We start from the raw sequence: 16,903 nt of genomic DNA on the forward strand, positions 1-16,903 counted from the left end.
TTGAGTAACATAATTTTAAAAGGTGTACTCTAACCCAAATTATACTCTTAGAAAGCACTTGATTTTAAGGGGGCACCAGGATTTGAACCTGGGACTTCTTGATCTGCAGTCAAATGCTCTACCACTGAGCTATACCCCCTCTGCTAGAAACTATCTAAAGGCGGAAAAATTCTCGAATAAGGTACATTTTAGCTGGAGATCTACATAACCTAATACATAACACTCTCTCTTTGAAAACATACCCATAAAGTATTTGATTTCATGTTGACTATAGGATTTGAACCTGAGACCTCTTGATCCTAAGACTATTGCAATTCCACCTCTGTTAGGAACTGTCTGACAGAGAGAAAAAACATCTAATGAGGGACATTTTAGATTGAGTAACATAACCAAAAAAGGAGCACTCCCTCTCTCAAGATACACATAGAAAGTACATGATTCAAGGGGGAACCAGGATTTGATCCTGACAAATTGTCTAATAAGGGACATTTCAGAGGGCGATCTACATAACCTAATAAAGAACACTCTCTCTTTCAAAGCGTACCCATAAAATATTTGATTTCAAGTTGACAATAGGATTTGATCCTGAGACCTCATGATCTGAAGTCTATTGCACTTCCACCTCTTTTAGGAACGGTTCAACTGAGAGAAAAACCATCTAATTAGGGACATTTTAGATTGAGTAACATAATTTTAAAAAGTGTACTCTAACCCTAATTATACTCTTAGAAAGCACTTGATTTTAAGGGGGCACCAGGATTTGAACCTGGGACCTCTTGATCTGCAGTCAAATGCTCTACCACTGAGCTATACCCCCTCTGCTAGAAACTATCTAAAGGCGGAAAAATTCTCGAATAAGGTACATTTTAGCTGGAGATCTACATAACCTAATACATAACACTCTCTCTTTGACAACATACCCATAAAGTATTTGATTTCATGTTGACTATAGGATTTGAACCTGAGACCTCTTGAACCTAAGACTATTGCAATTCCATCTCTGTTAGGAACTGTCTGACAGAGAGAAAAAACATCTAATGAGGGACATTTTAGATTGAGTAACATAACCAAAAAAGGAGCACTCCCTCTCTCAAGATACACATAGAAAGTACATGATTCAAGGGGGAACCAGGATTTGATCCTGACAAATTGTCTAATAAGGGACATTTCAGAGGGCGATCTACATAACCTAATAAAGAACACTCTCTCTTTCAAAGCGTACCCATAAAATATTTGATTTCAAGTTGACAATAGGATCTACTTAACCTAATAAAGAACATTCTCTCTTTCAAAGCGTTCCCATAAAATATTTGATTTCAAGTAGACAATAGGATTTGATCCTGAGACCTCTTGATCTGAAGTCTATTGCACTTCCACCTCTTTTAGGAACGGTTCAACTGAGAGAAAAACCATCTAATTAGGGACATTTTAGATTGAGTAACATAATTTTAAAAGGTGTACTCTAACCCAAATTATACTCTTAGAAAGCACTTGATTTTAAGGGGGCACCAGGATTTGAACCTGGGACTTCTTGATCTGCAGTCAAATGCTCTACCACTGAGCTATACCCCCTCTGCTAGAAACTATCTAAAGGCGGAAAAATTCTCGAATAAGGTACATTTTAGCTGGAGATCTACATAACCTAATACATAACACTCTCTCTTTGAAAACATACCCATAAAGTATTTGATTTCATGTTGACTATAGGATTTGAACCTGAGACCTCTTGATCCTAAGACTATTGCAATTCCACCTCTGTTAGGAACTGTCTGACAGAGAGAAAAAACATCTAATGAGGGACATTTTAGATTGAGTAACATAACCAAAAAAGGAGCACTCCCTCTCTCAAGATACACATAGAAAGTACATGATTCAAGGGGGAACCAGGATTTGATCCTGACAAATTGTCTAATAAGGGACATTTCAGAGGGCGATCTACATAACCTAATAAAGAACACTCTCTCTTTCAAAGCGTACCCATAAAATATTTGATTTCAAGTTGACAATAGGATTTGATCCTGAGACCTCATGATGTGAAGTCTATTGCACTTCCACCTCTTTTAGGAACGGTTCAACTGAGAGAAAAACCATCTAATTAGGGACATTTTAGATTGAGTAACATAATTTTAAAAAGTGTACTCTAACCCTAATTATACTCTTAGAAAGCACTTGATTTTAAGGGGGCACCAGGATTTGAACCTGGGACCTCTTGATCTGCAGTCAAATGCTCTACCACTGAGCTATACCCCCTCTGCTAGAAACTATCTAAAGGCGGAAAAATTCTCGAATAAGGTACATTTTAGCTGGAGATCTACATAACCTAATACATAACACTCTCTCTTTGACAACATACCCATAAAGTATTTGATTTCATGTTGACTATAGGATTTGAACCTGAGACCTCTTGAACCTAAGACTATTGCAATTCCATCTCTGTTAGGAACTGTCTGACAGAGAGAAAAAACATCTAATGAGGGACATTTTAGATTGAGTAACATAACCAAAAAAGGAGCACTCCCTCTCTCAAGATACACATAGAAAGTACATGATTCAAGGGGGAACCAGGATTTGATCCTGACAAATTGTCTAATAAGGGACATTTCAGAGGGCGATCTACATAACCTAATAAAGAACACTCTCTCTTTCAAAGCGTACCCATAAAATATTTGATTTCAAGTTGACAATAGGATTTGATCCTGAGACCTCATGATCTGAAGTCTATTGCACTTCCACCTCTTTTAGGAACGGTTCAACTGAGAGAAAAACCATCTAATTAGGGACATTTTAGATTGAGTAACATAATTTTAAAAAGTGTACTCTAACCCTAATTATACTCTTAGAAAGCACTTGATTTTAAGGGGGCACCAGGATTTGAACCTGGGACCTCTTGATCTGCAGTCAAATGCTCTACCACTGAGCTATACCCCCTCTGCTAGAAACTATCTAAAGGCGGAAAAATTCTCGAATAAGGTACATTTTAGCTGGAGATCTACATAACCTAATACATAACACTCTCTCTTTGACAACATACCCATAAAGTATTTGATTTCATGTTGACTATAGGATTTGAACCTGAGACCTCTTGAACCTAAGACTATTGCAATTCCATCTCTGTTAGGAACTGTCTGACAGAGAGAAAAACCATCTAATGAGGGACATTTTAGATTGAGTAACATAACCAAAAAAGGAGCACTCCCTCTCTCAAGATACACATAGAAAGTACATGATTCAAGGGGGAACCAGGATTTGATCCTGACAAATTGTCTAATAAGGGACATTTCAGAGGGCGATCTACATAACCTAATAAAGAACACTCTCTCTTTCAAAGCGTACCCATAAAATATTTGATTTCAAGTTGACAATAGGATTTGATCCTGAGACCTCATGATGTGAAGTCTATTGCACTTCCACCTCTTTTAGGAACGGTTCAACTGAGAGAAAAACCATCTAATTAGGGACATTTTAGATTGAGTAACATAATTTTAAAAAGTGTACTCTAACCCTAATTATACTCTTAGAAAGCACTTGATTTTAAGGGGGCACCAGGATTTGAACCTGGGACCTCTTGATCTGCAGTCAAATGCTCTACCACTGAGCTATACCCCCTCTGCTAGAAACTATCTAAAGGCGGAAAAATTCTCGAATAAGGTACATTTTAGCTGGAGATCTACATAACCTAATACATAACACTCTCTCTTTGACAACATACCCATAAAGTATTTGATTTCATGTTGACTATAGGATTTGAACCTGAGACCTCTTGAACCTAAGACTATTGCAATTCCATCTCTGTTAGGAACTGTCTGACAGAGAGAAAAAACATCTAATGAGGGACATTTTAGATTGAGTAACATAACCAAAAAAGGAGCACTCCCTCTCTCAAGATACACATAGAAAGTACATGATTCAAGGGGGAACCAGGATTTGATCCTGACAAATTGTCTAATAAGGGACATTTCAGAGGGCGATCTACATAACCTAATAAAGAACACTCTCTCTTTCAAAGCGTACCCATAAAATATTTGATTTCAAGTTGACAATAGGATTTGATCCTGAGACCTCATGATCTGAAGTCTATTGCACTTCCACCTCTTTTAGGAACGGTTCAACTGAGAGAAAAACCATCTAATTAGGGACATTTTAGATTGAGTAACATAATTTTAAAAAGTGTACTCTAACCCTAATTATACTCTTAGAAAGCACTTGATTTTAAGGGGGCACCAGGATTTGAACCTGGGACCTCTTGATCTGCAGTCAAATGCTCTACCACTGAGCTATACCCCCTCTGCTAGAAACTATCTAAAGGCGGAAAAATTCTCGAATAAGGTACATTTTAGCTGGAGATCTACATAACCTAATACATAACACTCTCTCTTTGACAACATACCCATAAAGTATTTGATTTCATGTTGACTATAGGATTTGAACCTGAGACCTCTTGAACCTAAGACTATTGCAATTCCATCTCTGTTAGGAACTGTCTGACAGAGAGAAAAAACATCTAATGAGGGACATTTTAGATTGAGTAACATAACCAAAAAAGGAGCACTCCCTCTCTCAAGATACACATAGAAAGTACATGATTCAAGGGGGAACCAGGATTTGATCCTGACAAATTGTCTAATAAGGGACATTTCAGAGGGCGATCTACATAACCTAATAAAGAACACTCTCTCTTTCAAAGCGTACCCATAAAATATTTGATTTCAAGTTGACAATAGGATTTGATCCTGAGACCTCATGATGTGAAGTCTATTGCACTTCCACCTCTTTTAGGAACGGTTCAACTGAGAGAAAAACCATCTAATTAGGGACATTTTAGATTGAGTAACATAATTTTAAAAAGTGTACTCTAACCCTAATTATACTCTTAGAAAGCACTTGATTTTAAGGGGGCACCAGGATTTGAACCTGGGACCTCTTGATCTGCAGTCAAATGCTCTACCACTGAGCTATACCCCCTCTGCTAGAAACTATCTAAAGGCGGAAAAATTCTCGAATAAGGTACATTTTAGCTGGAGATCTACATAACCTAATACATAACACTCTCTCTTTGACAACATACCCATAAAGTATTTGATTTCATGTTGACTATAGGATTTGAACCTGAGACCTCTTGAACCTAAGACTATTGCAATTCCATCTCTGTTAGGAACTGTCTGACAGAGAGAAAAAACATCTAATGAGGGACATTTTAGATTGAGTAACATAACCAAAAAAGGAGCACTCCCTCTCTCAAGATACACATAGAAAGTACATGATTCAAGGGGGAACCAGGATTTGATCCTGACAAATTGTCTAATAAGGGACATTTCAGAGGGCGATCTACATAACCTAATAAAGAACACTCTCTCTTTCAAAGCGTACCCATAAAATATTTGATTTCAAGTTGACAATAGGATTTGATCCTGAGACCTCACAATGTGAAGTCTATTGCACTTCCACCTCTTTTAGGAATGGTTCAACTGAGAGAAAAACCATCTAATTAGGGACATTTTAGATTGAGTAACATAATTTTAAAAAGTGTACTCTAACCCTAATTATACTCTTAGAAAGCACTTGATTTTAAGGGGGCACCAGGATTTGAACCTGGGACCTCTTGATCTGCAGTCAAATGCTCTACCACTGAGCTATACCCCCTCTGCTAGAAACTATCTAAAGGCGGAAAAATTCTCGAATAAGGTACATTTTAGCTGGAGATCTACATAACCTAATACATAACACTCTCTCTTTGACAACATACCCATAAAGTATTTGATTTCATGTTGACTATAGGATTTGAACCTGAGACCTCTTGAACCTAAGACTATTGCAATTCCATCTCTGTTAGGAACTGTCTGACAGAGAGAAAAAACATCTAATGAGGGACATTTTAGATTGAGTAACATAACCAAAAAAGGAGCACTCCCTCTCTCAAGATACACATAGAAAGTACATGATTCAAGGGGGAACCAGGATTTGATCCTGACAAATTGTCTAATAAGGGACATTTCAGAGGGCGATCTACATAACCTAATAAAGAACACTCTCTCTTTCAAAGCGTACCCATAAAATATTTGATTTCAAGTTGACAATAGGATTTGATCCTGAGACCTCATGATGTGAAGTCTATTGCACTTCCACCTCTTTTAGGAACGGTTCAACTGAGAGAAAAACCATCTAATTAGGGACATTTTAGATTGAGTAACATAATTTTAAAAAGTGTACTCTAACCCTAATTATACTCTTAGAAAGCACTTGATTTTAAGGGGGCACCAGGATTTGAACCTGGGACCTCTTGATCTGCAGTCAAATGCTCTACCACTGAGCTATACCCCCTCTGCTAGAAACTATCTAAAGGCGGAAAAATTCTCGAATAAGGTACATTTTAGCTGGAGATCTACATAACCTAATACATAACACTCTCTCTTTGACAACATACCCATAAAGTATTTGATTTCATGTTGACTATAGGATTTGAACCTGAGACCTCTTGAACCTAAGACTATTGCAATTCCATCTCTGTTAGGAACTGTCTGACAGAGAGAAAAAACATCTAATGAGGGACATTTTAGATTGAGTAACATAACCAAAAAAGGAGCACTCCCTCTCTCAAGATACACATAGAAAGTACATGATTCAAGGGGGAACCAGGATTTGATCCTGACAAATTGTCTAATAAGGGACATTTCAGAGGGCGATCTACATAACCTAATAAAGAACACTCTCTCTTTCAAAGCGTACCCATAAAATATTTGATTTCAAGTTGACAATAGGATTTGATCCTGAGACCTCATGATGTGAAGTCTATTGCACTTCCACCTCTTTTAGGAACGGTTCAACTGAGAGAAAAACCATCTAATTAGGGACATTTTAGATTGAGTAACATAATTTTAAAAAGTGTACTCTAACCCTAATTATACTCTTAGAAAGCACTTGATTTTAAGGGGGCACCAGGATTTGAACCTGGGACCTCTTGATCTGCAGTCAAATGCTGAGCTATACCCCCTCTGCTAGAAACTATCTAAATGCGGAAAACTTCTCGAATAAGGTACATTTTAGCTGGAGATCTACATTTACATTTAGATTTTAGTCATTTAGCAGATGCTCTTATCCAGAGCGAATTACAAATTGGTGCATTCACCTATAATATCCAGTGGGTACATAACCTAATACATAACACTCTCTCTTTGAAAACATACCCATAAAGTATTTGATTTCATGTTGACTATAGGATTTGAACCTGAGACCTCTTGATCCTAAGACTATTGCAATTCCACCTCTGTTAGGAACTGTCTGACAGAGAGAAAAAACATCTCATGAGGGACATTTTAGATTGAGTAACATAACCAAAAAAGGAGCACTCCCTCTCTCAAGATACACATGGAAAGTACATGATTCAAGGGGGAACCAGGATTTGATCCTGAGAAATTGTCTAATAAGGGACATTTCAGAGGGCGATCTACAGAACCTAATAAAGAACACTCTCTCTTTCAAAGCGTACCCATCAAATATTTGATTTCAAGTTGACAATAGGATCTACTTAACCTAATAAAGAACATTCTCTCTTTCAAAGCGTTCCCATAAAATATTTGATTTCAAGTAGAGAATAGGATTTGATCCTGAGACCTCTTGATCTGAAGTCTATTGCACTTCCACCTCTTTTAGGAACGGTTCAACTGAGAGAAAAACCATCTAATTAGGGACATTTTAGATTGAGTAACATAATTTTAAAAAGTGTACTCTAAACCTAATTATACTCTTAGAAAGCACTTGATTTTAAGGGGGCACCAGGATTTGAACCTGGGACCTCTTGATCTGCAGTCAAATGCTCTACCACTGAGCTATACCCCCTCTGCTAGAAACTATCTAAAGGCGGAAAACTTCTCGAATAAGGTACATTATAGCTGGAGATCTACATAACCTAATACATAACACTCTCTCTTTGACAACATACCCATAAAGTATTTGATTTCATGTTGACTATAGGATTTGAACCTGAGACCTCTTGAACCTAAGACTATTGCAATTCCATCTCTGTTAGGAACTGTCTGACAGAGAGAAAAAACATCTAATGAGGGACATTTTAGATTGAGTAACATAACCAAAAAAGGAGCACTCCCTCTCTCAAGATACACATAGAAAGTACATGATTCAAGGGGGAACCAGGATTTGATCCTGACAAATTGTCTAATAAGGGACATTTCAGAGGGCGATCTACATAACCTAATAAAGAACACTCTCTCTTTCAAAGCGTACCCATAAAATATTTGATTTCAAGTTGACAATAGGATTTGATCCTGAGACCTCATGATGTGAAGTCTATTGCACTTCCACCTCTTTTAGGAACGGTTCAACTGAGAGAAAAACCATCTAATTAGGGACATTTTAGATTGAGTAACATAATTTTAAAAAGTGTACTCTAACCCTAATTATACTCTTAGAAAGCACTTGATTTTAAGGGGGCACCAGGATTTGAACCTGGGACCTCTTGATCTGCAGTCAAATGCTCTACCACTGAGCTATACCCCCTCTGCTAGAAACTATCTAAAGGCGGAAAACTTCTCGAATAAGGTACATTTTAGCTGGAGATCTACATAACCTAATACATAACACTCTCTCTTTGACAACATACCCATAAAGTATTTGATTTCATGTTGACTATAGGATTTGAACCTGAGACCTCTTGAACCTAAGACTATTGCAATTCCATCTCTGTTAGGAACTGTCTGACAGAGAGAAAAACCATCTAATGAGGGACATTTTAGATTGAGTAACATAACCAAAAAAGGAGCACTCCCTCTCTCAAGATACACATAGAAAGTACATGATTCAAGGGGGAACCAGGATTTGATCCTGACAAATTGTCTAATAAGGGACATTTCAGAGGGCGATCTACATAACCTAATAAAGAACACTCTCTCTTTCAAAGCGTACCCATAAAATATTTGATTTCAAGTTGACAATAGGATTTGATCCTGAGACCTCACAATGTGAAGTCTATTGCACTTCCACCTCTTTTAGGAACGGTTCAACTGAGAGAAAAACCATCTAATTAGGGACATTTTAGATTGAGTAACATAATTTTAAAAAGTGTACTCTAACCCTAATTATACTCTTAGAAAGCACTTGATTTTAAGGGGGCACCAGGATTTGAACCTGGGACCTCTTGATCTGCAGTCAAATGCTCTACCACTGAGCTATACCCCCTCTGCTAGAAAGCATCTAAAGGCGGAAAACTTCTCGAATAAGGTACATTTTAGCTGGACATCTACATAACCTAATACATAACACTCTCTCTTTGATAACATACCCATAAAGTATTTGATTTCATGTTGACTATAGGATTTGAACCTGAGACCTCTTGAACCTAAGACTATTGCAATTCCATCTCTGTTAGGAACTGTCTGACAGAGAGAAAAAACATCTAATGAGGGACATTTTAGATTGAGTAACATAACCAAAAAAGGAGCACTCCCTCTCTCAAGATACACATAGAAAGTACATGATTCAAGGGGGAACCAGGATTTGATCCTGACAAATTGTCTAATAAGGGACATTTCAGAGGGCGATCTACTTAACCTAATAAAGAACACTCTCTCTTTCAAAGCGTACCCATAAAATATTTGATTTCAAGTTGACAATAGGATTTGATCCTGAGACCTCATGACCTGAAGTCTATTGCACTTCCACCTCTTTTAGGAACGGTTCAACTGAGAGAAAAACCATCTAATTAGGGACATTTTAGATTGAGTAACATAATTTTAAAAAGTGTACTCTAACCCTAATTATACTCTTAGAAAGCACTTGATTTTAAGGGGGCACCAGGATTTGAACCTGGGACCTCTTGATCTGCAGTCAAATGCTGAGCTATACCCCCTCTGCTAGAAACTATCTAAATGCGGAAAACTTCTCGAATAAGGTACATTTTAGCTGGAGATCTACATTTACATTTACATTTTAGTCATTTAGCAGATGCTCTTATCCAGAGCGAATTACAAATTGGTGCATTCACCTATAATATCCAGTGGGTACATAACCTAATACATAACACTCTCTCTTTGAAAACATACCCATAAAGTATTTGATTTCATGTTGACTATAGGATTTGAACCTGAGACCTCTTGATCCTAAGACTATTGCAATTCCACCTCTGTTAGGAACTGTCTGACAGAGAGAAAAAACATCTCATGAGGGACATTTTAGATTGAGTAACATAACCAAAAAAGGAGCACTCCCTCTCTCAAGATACACATAGAAAGTACATGATTCAAGGGGGAACCAGGATTTGATCCTGAGAAATTGTCTAATAAGGGACATTTCAGAGGGCGATCTACATAACCTAATAAAGAACACTCTCTCTTTCAAAGCGTACCCATAAAATATTTGATTTCAAGTTGACAATAGGATTTGATCCTGAGACCTCTTGATCTGAAGTCTATTGCACTTCCACCTCTTTTAGGAACGGTTCAACTGAGAGAAAAACCATCTAATTAGGGACATTTTAGATTGAGTAACATAATTTTAAAAGGTGTACTCTAACCCAAATTATACTCTTAGAAAGCACTTGATTTTAAGGGGGCACCAGGATTTGAATCTGGGACTTCTTGATCTGCAGTCAAATGCTCTACCACTGAGCTGTACCCCCTCTGCTAGAAACTATCTAAAGGTGGAAAAATTCTCGAATAAGGTACATTTTAGCTGGAGATCTACATAACCTAATACATAACACTCTCTCTTTGAAAACATACCCATAAAGTATTTGATTTCATGTTGACTATAGGATTTGAACCTGAGACCTCTTGAACCTAAGACTATTGCAATTCCACCTCTGTTAGGAACTGTCTGACAGAGAGAAAAAACATCTCATGAGGGACATTTTAGATTGAGTAACATAACCAAAAAAGGAGCACTCCCTCTCTCAAGATACACATAGAAAGTACATGATTCAAGGGGGAACCAGGATTTGATCCTGACAAATTGTCTAATAAGGGACATTTCAGAGGGCGATCTACATAACCTAATAAAGAACACTCTCTCTTTCAAAGCGTACCCATAAAATATTTGATTTCAAGTTGACAATAGGATTTGATCCTGAGACCTCATGATCTGAAGTCTATTGCACTTCCACCTCTTTTAGGAACGGTTCAACTGAGAGAAAAACCATCTAATTAGGGACATTTTAGATTGAGTAACATAATTTTAAAAGGTGTACTCTAACCCTAATTATACTCTTAGAAAGCACTTGATTTTAAGGGGGCACCAGGATTTGAACCTGGGACCTCTTGATCTGCAGTCAAATGCTCTACCACTGAGCTATACCCCCTCTGCTAGAAACTATCTAAAGGCGGAAAAATTCTCGAATAAGGTACATTTTAGCTGGAGATCTACATAACCTAATACATAACACTCTCTCTTTGAAAACATACCCATAAAGTATTTGATTTCATGTTGACTATAGGATTTGAACCTGAGACCTCTTGATCCTAAGACTATTGCAATTCCACCTCTGTTAGGAACTGTCTGACAGAGAGAAAAAACATCTCATGAGGGACATTTTAGATTGAGTAACATAACCAAAAAAGGAGCACTCCCTCTCTCAAGATACACATGGAAAGTACATGATTCAAGGGGGAACCAGGATTTGATCCTGAGAAATTGTCTAATAAGGGACATTTCAGAGGGCGATCTACAGAACCTAATAAAGAACACTCTCTCTTTCAAAGCGTACCCATCAAATATTTGATTTCAAGTTGACAATAGGATCTACTTAACCTAATAAAGAACATTCTCTCTTTCAAAGCGTTCCCATAAAATATTTGATTTCAAGTAGACAATAGGATTTGATCCTGAGACCTCTTGATCTGAAGTCTATTGCACTTCCACCTCTTTTAGGAACGGTTCAACTGAGAGAAAAACCATCTAATTAGGGACATTTTAGATTGAGTAACATAATTTTAAAAAGTGTACTCTAACCCTAATTATACTCTTAGAAAGCACTTGATTTTAAGGGGGCACCAGGATTTGAACCTGGGACCTCTTGATCTGCAGTCAAATGCTCTACCACTGAGCTATACCCCCTCTGCTAGAAACTATCTAAAGGCGGAAAACTTCTCGAATAAGGTACATTTTAGCTGGAGATCTACATAACCTAATACATAACACTCTCTCTTTGACAACATACCCATAAAGTATTTGATTTCATGTTGACTATAGGATTTGAACCTGAGACCTCTTGAACCTAAGACTATTGCAATTCCATCTCTGTTAGGAACTGTCTGACAGAGAGAAAAACCATCTAATGAGGGACATTTTAGATTGAGTAACATAACCAAAAAAGGAGCACTCCCTCTCTCAAGATACACATAGAAAGTACATGATTCAAGGGGGAACCAGGATTTGATCCTGACAAATTGTCTAATAAGGGACATTTCAGAGGGCGATCTACATAACCTAATAAAGAACACTCTCTCTTTCAAAGCGTACCCATAAAATATTTGATTTCAAGTTGACAATAGGATTTGATCCTGAGACCTCATGATCTGAAGTCTATTGCACTTCCACCTCTTTTAGGAACGGTTCAACTGAGAGAAAAACCATCTAATTAGGGACATTTTAGATTGAGTAACATAATTTTAAAAGGTGTACTCTAACCCTAATTATACTCTTAGAAAGCACTTGATTTTAAGGGGGCACCAGGATTTGAACCTGGGACCTCTTGATCTGCAGTCAAATGCTCTACCACTGAGCTATACCCCCTCTGCTAGAAACTATCTAAAGGCGGAAAAATTCTCGAATAAGGTACATTTTAGCTGGAGATCTACATAACCTAATACATAACACTCTCTCTTTGAAAACATACCCATAAAGTATTTGATTTCATGTTGACTATAGGATTTGAACCTGAGACCTCTTGATCCTAAGACTATTGCAATTCCACCTCTGTTAGGAACTGTCTGACAGAGAGAAAAAACATCTCATGAGGGACATTTTAGATTGAGTAACATAACCAAAAAAGGAGCACTCCCTCTCTCAAGATACACATGGAAAGTACATGATTCAAGGGGGAACCAGGATTTGATCCTGAGAAATTGTCTAATAAGGGACATTTCAGAGGGCGATCTACAGAACCTAATAAAGAACACTCTCTCTTTCAAAGCGTACCCATAAAATATTTGATTTCAAGTTGACAATAGGATCTACTTAACCTAATAAAGAACATTCTCTCTTTCAAAGCGTTCCCATAAAATATTTGATTTCAAGTAGAGAATAGGATTTGATCCTGAGACCTCTTGATCTGAAGTCTATTGCACTTCCACCTCTTTTAGGAACGGTTCAACTGAGAGAAAAACCATCTAATTAGGGACATTTTAGATTGAGTAACATAATTTTAAAAAGTGTACTCTAAACCTAATTATACTCTTAGAAAGCACTTGATTTTAAGGGGGCACCAGGATTTGAACCTGGGACCTCTTGATCTGCAGTCAAATGCTCTACCACTGAGCTATACCCCCTCTGCTAGAAACTATCTAAAGGCGGAAAACTTCTCGAATAAGGTACATTATAGCTGGAGATCTACATAACCTAATACATAACACTCTCTCTTTGAAAACATACCCATAAAGTATTTGATTTCATGTTGACTATAGGATTTGAACCTGAGACCTCTTGAACCTAAGACTATTGCAATTCCATCTCTGTTAGGAACTGTCTGACAGAGAGAAAAACCATCTAATGAGGGACATTTTAGATTGAGTAACATAACCAAAAAAGGAGCACTCCCTCTCTCAAGATACACATAGAAAGTACATGATTCAAGGGGGAACCAGGATTTGATCCTGACAAATTGTCTAATAAGGGACATTTCAGAGGGCGATCTACATAACCTAATAAAGAACACTCTCTCTTTCAAAGCGTACCCATAAAATATTGGATTTCAAGTTGACAATAGGATTTGATCCTGAGACCTCACAATGTGAAGTCTATTGCACTTCCACCTCTTTTAGGAACGGTTCAACTGAGAGAAAAACCATCTAATTAGGGACATTTTAGATTGAGTAACATAATTTTAAAAAGTGTACTCTAACCCTAATTATACTCTTAGAAAGCACTTGATTTTAAGGGGGCACCAGGATTTGAACCTGGGACCTCTTGATCTGCAGTCAAATGCTGAGCTATACCCCCTCTGCTAGAAACTATCTAAATGCGGAAAACTTCTCGAATAAGGTACATTTTAGCTGGAGATCTACATTTACATTTACATTTTAGTCATTTAGCAGATGCTCTTATCCAGAGCGAATTACAAATTGGTGCATTCACCTATAATATCCAGTGGGTACATAACCTAATACATAACACTCTCTCTTTGAAAACATACCCATAAAGTATTTGATTTCATGTTGACTATAGGATTTGAACCTGAGACCTATTGATCCTAAGACTATTGCAATTCCACCTCTGTTAGGAACTGTCTGACAGAGAGAAAAAACATCTCATGAGGGACATTTTAGATTGAGTAACATAACCAAAAAAGGAGCACTCCCTCTCTCAAGATACACATAGAAAGTACATGATTCAAGAGGGAACCAGGATTTGATCCTGAGAAATTGTCTAATAAGGGACATTTCAGAGGGCGATCTACATAACCTAATAAAGAACACTCTCTCTTTCAAAGCGTACCCATAAAATATTTGATTTCAAGTTGACAATAGGATTTGATCCTGAGACCTCTTGATCTGAAGTCTATTGCACTTCCACCTCTTTTAGGAACGGTTCAACTGAGAGAAAAACCATCTAATTAGGGACATTTTAGATTGAGTAACATAATTTTAAAAGGTGTACTCTAACCCAAATTATACTCTTAGAAAGCACTTGATTTTAAGGGGGCACCAGGATTTGAACCTGGGACTTCTTGATCTGCAGTCAAATGCTCTACCACTGAGCTGTACCCCCTCTGCTAGAAACTATCTAAAGGTGGAAAAATTCTCGAATAAGGTACATTTTAGCTGGAGATCTACATAACCTAATACATAACACTCTCTCTTTGACAACATACCCATAAAGTATTTGATTTCATGTTGACTATAGGATTTGAACCTGAGACCTCTTGATCCTAAGACTATTGCAATTCCACCTCTGTTAGGAACTGTCTGACAGAGAGAAAAAACATCTAATGAGGGACATTTTAGATTGAGTAACATAACCAAAAAAGGAGCACTCCCTCTCTCAAGATACACATAGAAAGTACATGATTCAAGGGGGAACCAGGATTTGATCCTGACAAATTGTCTAATAAGGGACATTTCAGAGGGCGATCTACTTAACCTAATAAAGAACACTCTCTCTTTCAAAGCGTACCCATAAAATATTTGATTTCAAGTTGACAATAGGATTTGATCCTGAGACCTCATGACCTGAAGTCTATTGCACTTCCACCTCTTTTAGGAACGGTTCAACTGAGAGAAAAACCATCTAATTAGGGATATTTTAGATTGAGTAACATAATTTTAAAAAGTGTACTCTAACCCTAATTATACTCTTAGAAAGCACTTGATTTTAAGGGGGCACCAGGATTTGAACCTGGGACCTCTTGATCTGCAGTCAAATGCTCTACCACTGAGCTATACCACCACTGCTAACAACCATCTAAAGGCAGAAATGTTCTCTAATACGGTACATTTTAGATGGAGATCTTCATAACCTAATACATAACGCTCTCTCTTTGAAAACATACCCAAAAAGTATTTGATTTCAAGTTGACAATAGGATTTGATCCTGAGACCTCATGATCTGAAGTCTATTGCACTTCCACCTCTTTTAGGAACGGTTCAACTGAGAGAAAAAACATTTAATTAGGGACATTTTAGATTGACTAACATAATTTAAAAAGGTGTACTCGCTACCCTAATTATACTCTTAGAAAGCACTTGATTTTGAGGGGTCACCAGAATTTGAACCTGGGACCTCTTGGTCTGTAGTCAAATGCTCTACCACTGAGCTATACCCCCACTGCTAACAACCATCTAAAGGCAGAAATGTTCTCTAATACGGTACATTTTAGATGGAGATCTTCATAACCTAATACATAACGCTCTCTCTTTGAAAACATACCCAAAAAGTATTTGATTTCAAGTTGACAATAGGATTTGATCCTGAGACCTCATGATCTGAAGTCTATTGCACTTCCACCTCTTTTAGGAACGGTTCAACTGAGAGAAAAACCATCTAATTAGGGACATTTTAGATTGAGTAACATAATTTTAAAAGGTGTACTCTAACCCCAATTATACTCTTAAAAAGCACATGATTTTAAGGGGGCACCAGGATTTGAACCTGGGACCTCTTGATCTGCAGTCAAATGCTCTACCACTGAGCTATACCCCCTCTGCTAGAAACTATCTAAAGGCGGAAAAATTCTCGAATAAGGTACATTTTAGCTGGAGATCTACATAACCTAATACATAACACTCTCTCTTTGAAAACATACCCATAAAGTATTTGATTTCATGTTGACTATAGGATTTGAACCTGAGACCTCTTGAACCTAAGACTATTGCAATTCCACCTCTGTTAGGAACTGTCTGACAGAGAGAAAAAACATCTAATGAGGGACATTTTAGATTGAGTAACATAACCAAAAAAGGAGCACTCACATCTCTCAAGATACACATAGAAAGTACATGATTCAAGGGGGAACCAGGATTTGATCCTGACAAATTGTCTAATAAGGGACATTTCAGAGGGCGATCTCCATAACCTAATAAAGAACACTCTCTCTTTCAAAGCGTACCCATAAAATATTTGATTTCAAGTTGACAATAGGATTTGATCCTGAGACCTCTTGATGTGAAGTCTATTGCACTTCCACCTCTTTTAGGAACTGTTCAACTGAGAGAAAAAACATTTAAATATGGAGATTTTAGAT

At 37.4% G+C, this 16,903-nt stretch overlaps 20 non-coding genes across 20 annotated transcripts; all 20 read right to left on the reverse strand.

Moving 5' to 3' along the window:
* Positions 1-67: 67 nt before the first annotated feature.
* Positions 68-139, reverse strand: trnac-gca (transfer RNA cysteine (anticodon GCA)). The gene has a single exon. It is a non-coding gene; the product is annotated as a tRNA-Cys (tRNA).
* A 606-nt stretch (positions 140-745) lies between these two features.
* trnac-gca (transfer RNA cysteine (anticodon GCA)) lies at positions 746-817 on the reverse strand. The gene has a single exon. It is a non-coding gene; the product is annotated as a tRNA-Cys (tRNA).
* A 683-nt stretch (positions 818-1,500) lies between these two features.
* On the reverse strand, positions 1,501-1,572 carry trnac-gca (transfer RNA cysteine (anticodon GCA)). Its single transcript has one exon. It is a non-coding gene; the product is annotated as a tRNA-Cys (tRNA).
* Positions 1,573-2,178: 606 nt separating this feature from the next.
* Positions 2,179-2,250, reverse strand: trnac-gca (transfer RNA cysteine (anticodon GCA)). The gene has a single exon. It is a non-coding gene; the product is annotated as a tRNA-Cys (tRNA).
* A 606-nt stretch (positions 2,251-2,856) lies between these two features.
* trnac-gca (transfer RNA cysteine (anticodon GCA)) lies at positions 2,857-2,928 on the reverse strand. The gene has a single exon. It is a non-coding gene; the product is annotated as a tRNA-Cys (tRNA).
* Positions 2,929-3,534: 606 nt separating this feature from the next.
* Positions 3,535-3,606, reverse strand: trnac-gca (transfer RNA cysteine (anticodon GCA)). Its single transcript has one exon. It is a non-coding gene; the product is annotated as a tRNA-Cys (tRNA).
* A 606-nt stretch (positions 3,607-4,212) lies between these two features.
* On the reverse strand, positions 4,213-4,284 carry trnac-gca (transfer RNA cysteine (anticodon GCA)). Its single transcript has one exon. It is a non-coding gene; the product is annotated as a tRNA-Cys (tRNA).
* Positions 4,285-4,890: 606 nt separating this feature from the next.
* trnac-gca (transfer RNA cysteine (anticodon GCA)) lies at positions 4,891-4,962 on the reverse strand. The gene has a single exon. It is a non-coding gene; the product is annotated as a tRNA-Cys (tRNA).
* A 606-nt stretch (positions 4,963-5,568) lies between these two features.
* On the reverse strand, positions 5,569-5,640 carry trnac-gca (transfer RNA cysteine (anticodon GCA)). The gene has a single exon. It is a non-coding gene; the product is annotated as a tRNA-Cys (tRNA).
* A 606-nt stretch (positions 5,641-6,246) lies between these two features.
* Positions 6,247-6,318, reverse strand: trnac-gca (transfer RNA cysteine (anticodon GCA)). The gene has a single exon. It is a non-coding gene; the product is annotated as a tRNA-Cys (tRNA).
* A 1,443-nt stretch (positions 6,319-7,761) lies between these two features.
* Positions 7,762-7,833, reverse strand: trnac-gca (transfer RNA cysteine (anticodon GCA)). Its single transcript has one exon. It is a non-coding gene; the product is annotated as a tRNA-Cys (tRNA).
* Positions 7,834-8,439: 606 nt separating this feature from the next.
* Positions 8,440-8,511, reverse strand: trnac-gca (transfer RNA cysteine (anticodon GCA)). The gene has a single exon. It is a non-coding gene; the product is annotated as a tRNA-Cys (tRNA).
* Positions 8,512-9,117: 606 nt separating this feature from the next.
* trnac-gca (transfer RNA cysteine (anticodon GCA)) lies at positions 9,118-9,189 on the reverse strand. Its single transcript has one exon. It is a non-coding gene; the product is annotated as a tRNA-Cys (tRNA).
* A 2,044-nt stretch (positions 9,190-11,233) lies between these two features.
* trnac-gca (transfer RNA cysteine (anticodon GCA)) lies at positions 11,234-11,305 on the reverse strand. The gene has a single exon. It is a non-coding gene; the product is annotated as a tRNA-Cys (tRNA).
* A 683-nt stretch (positions 11,306-11,988) lies between these two features.
* On the reverse strand, positions 11,989-12,060 carry trnac-gca (transfer RNA cysteine (anticodon GCA)). The gene has a single exon. It is a non-coding gene; the product is annotated as a tRNA-Cys (tRNA).
* A 606-nt stretch (positions 12,061-12,666) lies between these two features.
* Positions 12,667-12,738, reverse strand: trnac-gca (transfer RNA cysteine (anticodon GCA)). The gene has a single exon. It is a non-coding gene; the product is annotated as a tRNA-Cys (tRNA).
* Positions 12,739-13,421: 683 nt separating this feature from the next.
* Positions 13,422-13,493, reverse strand: trnac-gca (transfer RNA cysteine (anticodon GCA)). The gene has a single exon. It is a non-coding gene; the product is annotated as a tRNA-Cys (tRNA).
* Positions 13,494-15,537: 2,044 nt separating this feature from the next.
* trnac-gca (transfer RNA cysteine (anticodon GCA)) lies at positions 15,538-15,609 on the reverse strand. The gene has a single exon. It is a non-coding gene; the product is annotated as a tRNA-Cys (tRNA).
* A 305-nt stretch (positions 15,610-15,914) lies between these two features.
* trnac-aca (transfer RNA cysteine (anticodon ACA)) lies at positions 15,915-15,986 on the reverse strand. Its single transcript has one exon. It is a non-coding gene; the product is annotated as a tRNA-Cys (tRNA).
* A 304-nt stretch (positions 15,987-16,290) lies between these two features.
* On the reverse strand, positions 16,291-16,362 carry trnac-gca (transfer RNA cysteine (anticodon GCA)). The gene has a single exon. It is a non-coding gene; the product is annotated as a tRNA-Cys (tRNA).
* Positions 16,363-16,903: the final 541 nt, after the last annotated feature.

The sequence above is a fragment of the Salmo salar genome, chromosome 09 (assembly GCF_965601325.2).
Source record: "Salmo salar chromosome 09, fSalSal1, whole genome shotgun sequence".
NCBI classification, from domain to species: domain Eukaryota; kingdom Metazoa; phylum Chordata; class Actinopteri; order Salmoniformes; family Salmonidae; genus Salmo; species Salmo salar.